The following is a 4,467-nucleotide window of genomic DNA, read 5'->3' on the forward strand; positions in this document are numbered from 1 at the left end:
ATTGTTTTCATGATAAAATTTAAAGTTAAATTACAAAATAAAAAAAATTCTTGATGACTATTTGTTGCAAATCAAATCAGTAATTAATGTTAATTTCTTGAGCTTTGGACATTTGAATTATGCAAAATGTGAATTTCAAATTGACGGTTATTATCTCTTAATTAAAGTTAAAATAAAATTTAGAAAAGTTATCATGACAATTGCTTTCAACTCAAGTCAGTAATTACTGATAATATCAGTAATTTTGAAATTCAAAATATGCAAAATGGTAATTTAAAATTGATATTCTCTCTCTTTTTTTCCTACTTTGCATATCATTTCTAATATTTAATTACTTTAATAAAGCAGCATATAAGGATATACACTACTTACCTTTGAAATTACATTTGCCACTATATTCAATTAAAATTTTTAATGGAGAATCGGTAAGCTTGAATTCCAACCTTGATATTTTTTGTAAGAACATCCATGCTTATTGTATTATCATATTACGTTTAGCAATAGATATATTTTGCTTATTTTTTTTAATGTACAGTCTTCAAATGGAGGTTGCAAAGGTTAGCATGCTTAACGATCTTAATACATTCTCAAACAACTATTCGATTAGAGTGAAGATTGTTAGCATGTCGAAGAAGATGATGAATGAAAACAAAAATGAAATATATCATCTTGATATGATCTTCATGGATGAGATGGTACCATATATATTTGTCTTATAATTTTTTTGGACATATGAATACCCAAATGTTATATAACATGTTTTTTATTTAATCGGATGTTTCATATTCTTAGGGAACTATGATACAAGCCAGCTGTCTGCATAAGATGCTAGGAAAATTCAAAGACTTCCTTCAGTTGGATGAATGTCTTCTTATCACCAAACCGTCTCTTGCTGCTAATAAGTCCTCTGTTAAGTATACCAAGAGAAATGACAAAATATCATTGTATTTCTATACTTCTTTTGAGAAATGCCTTAACTGGTCTGGACCGAAATACCGTTTTAATTTCATTAACCTCAAGGATGTTGTTAAAAATAAAATTGAAGTTAATACAGTTATTGGTATGTAAATCACTACATGATATATATGTACTGTTTTGTCTTATTGTTTTTTTTTTCATGTTATCTCTTCTTAATGTTGTTTTCTTTTAACAATATATTTTTGTTTATAGATTGGATTGGTTATGTGGAAGTATGTGTAACACCCCGTGTTACCGAATGTCAAAGTCAAAGTCAAAGTCAAGATTGACTCCTTTGACCATAGTTAGTCTATTTTATGTTTGCGATTACGTTAGTTGTATTATGTGGAGTAAGTGTTATTAATCAAAGTAACCGAATGATCAATCGATGCGAAACGCTCAACGACTGTGAATAATAGGAAGTAACAATACGATAAAGTCAATTAATCAATAATCGAGCTAATCTAATCATCATCGAACTCGAGACTCGAACTACGCGGATTCTGGTGCTAGTATACGTGTGTGTGTGCCTTATGTGTTACTTGTGCATGTTTACTTTATGTTAAGTGTGGTAATCAATCGAAACTCGAATCAAAACTCGAAACTCAATAGAACTCAATCAAAATCGAATTATGATAATTGGTGGCGAAAAGACAGCGCGAGACATAGGTGATTGTATGTTAGATATAGTGGTTGGGATTAAAAGTAATTTGAATAGGAAACTCTATCGTATTCTCCTCAATCGCAATCGAAATCGAAATATCAAAAATCCTCGCACCGAACGCTCGAATCAGGCAGCTGAACGATCAAGCTCTCAGCCGATCGAACGGCCCAGCCGACCGGACTGCTGTCCGATCAAACAGGCTGTCCGATCGGGGTGCCTGACCGATTGGCCAGCCCTTTCCTCTTTTGGAAGCCTATAAATACCCCTGTCATTTTCATGCTTACCACTTTTGGAAAGCTCTGACCGACCAGCTCGTGCTCCCCCTTCTTTTCTCAGATTCCTTCCGATTCCGGTAAGATTTCATCCAAAATCTTGTACTTTCTTGATCTATACACACTCCTACACCTTTCTATCTTTCAAATCTTACTTTTTAACCGTGAAATCATCAAGATTCGAGTGTTCTAGGATGATGTCATCATGGTGTTCTTGAAGAACTTCATGTTTTGGCTTCAATCCACCAAGAATCACTTGGATCTAGCCGATTTCCACATAAACAAATAAGGATCTCCCATAGATCTAAACATTTACACGGTGTAAGGGATCGAAAGATGGGTTTTCCAACTTTATTTCAACTCTTTTACACTCAATGCCTTCAAACCGATAGGAACGGAACTTATGCCGACTTGCTAATCATTTTGGTGGTTGCACGACTCAAGATCCGGATTCCATCCACGAGGTTCACCGACTTCGGGTTAAACATTAAACTCCGTTCTGAACAGTTCACCGGCCGGATTTGGGTGATTCCTGTCCGAGCAGGAGAAACAAGTAAGAACGAGGGTTCTATGGTTCAACTCATTGTCAAAGTACCTCGATATAACGTCAAACAGTCAAAACAGCCAAGTGTTATACGAACAGGCCGACCAGGTCAAGAAGCTGACCGATCGTGCTGGCTGTCTGAACGGACAGCCCAGCCGATCGGATAAGCCAGCCGATCGACCAGGCCAACCGATCGGCTAGCACATGGCCCCAAACTTTAACAATTTCATGAAGCCTAGTATTGAACGAAACGTTGCTCGATCGGACTACGGTCTGATTTGAATTACTTTTCGGATCATGAGATACTATGCTTCAACACTTAATCGATTTGCAACTTGTTCAACACGTTGGAGTGCCACCCGATCGGTCGAACCGTCCGACCAGGTGACACCCTGATAAGAACTTGTTGTTGAAGTACCTAACCGATCAGTTAAGCCGACCGATCGAACGGTCCGTTCGATCGATCGACCCGAAAGGTAAGGATACTTCAATGTTTTCAAATACTACAACGAAAACCTCAAAAGGTCAAACCATCATACACAAACACATCCTTCTCAAAGGAAGAAACAATCCACTCGAACAGTCCATCCGATCGGCCTACTGACCGACCGACCGGACAGACTGTCCGAACGGACAGGTTAACCGAACGATCAAGCTGTCCGATCGGACCTACCGTCCGATCGACCAGGCTGTCCGACCCTCCAACACTTGTCTACGTTTTACGCGTTGCTTATCGTTATGCTATCGAACTATTCAGGCTAACCCTACTCTCAAGTGCTCCCTTCAATCCATCAATCACTGTGAGTATACTATAACCCTTTTTGCTTTCGCACTTTTAGGTGTTACATACGTTACTTATTCTAAATCACAATCGAACACACTACTCAACTATTTCAAGCGCTAACCGTTACCGCATGTATTACGTGACTAAATGAATGCTTGTTGTTATGTTTACACGTGGAATGCTGTCTACCTGCCATAACGACGATAGTACTATAGTTTGGACTCAGCACCCGCTCACACGGGGGTTGTTAAGGACAATTACTTGCATGGATTATGGTGGTAATCATGTATTCCGAACTGCCTCGGGCAGTCAACCCGCAGTCATTGGTATCGATAGATCCATGTCGATAATTAACATGCTTTGTTTTCCTCTGTGTACGTGCTGGTTATGCGTAAACTATTTCGAACTCTATATGCTATTATCAAACTTATATGCTCACCTTTACATTTTATGTATTGACTTTATTTTAACGTATGTGACAGGCAATTAGGATGCTTATCTGCTAGGAAGGCGAGCTTAGAATAAGCGTCTAGAGCATAGTTGTGTGTAGATCTTGCAGATCGAGTCTCTAGAAGCATTTGAACAATTTTTATATTTAAAATCTGAGTTGTCGGAACAGAATATTTGACTTGATGTTATCTGCAATAATTTTTTTGCTATTTAAGGTACGGTATGGGACGTATTATATAAATTGAATAGTAATAATAATTGTTATGGAAACTTCTGGATAATCTGTTTCGCTCAGTGCCATGCCCCGATGATTCCGCCATAGGTTGGGGTGTGACAGATTGGTATCAGAGCCATAACTATAGGGAATTAGGCTAGACTCGACCTAGTCCAGGTCGAAGTCTTAGAGACCTAAACTATAGTTAGGAACCAACAGACCAAGCTTATGTGCTATATATCCTGCTAATTCTCATTATCACTGCACTCGAATTTCCAGACAATGACAAGTGACTCAGTCGGGATTAGGTGTGAAAACCGCAAACTCTCAACTAAATTGCTTGGTCAATATTGTTTCATCAATGACTTCTTGATATTTTTCAATAACGAATGCTTGTTTAACAAGGAGAATTACACCAAATCAGGAATGAAATCCATATTTTGATGAATAATCTCCTCAATTTCACTAAAACAAGGAAGAAGTTGCTAAGCCAGGTGTGAAACCCTAACCTTGACAACTTGCTACTACTTTTAGTTGACTTTTGCTCATCTCACCAAAGCCTCGACGGACCGCAACGACCTG

The sequence above is a fragment of the Helianthus annuus genome, chromosome 1 (genome assembly GCF_002127325.2).
Source record: "Helianthus annuus cultivar XRQ/B chromosome 1, HanXRQr2.0-SUNRISE, whole genome shotgun sequence".
Lineage (NCBI taxonomy): Eukaryota > Viridiplantae > Streptophyta > Magnoliopsida > Asterales > Asteraceae > Helianthus > Helianthus annuus.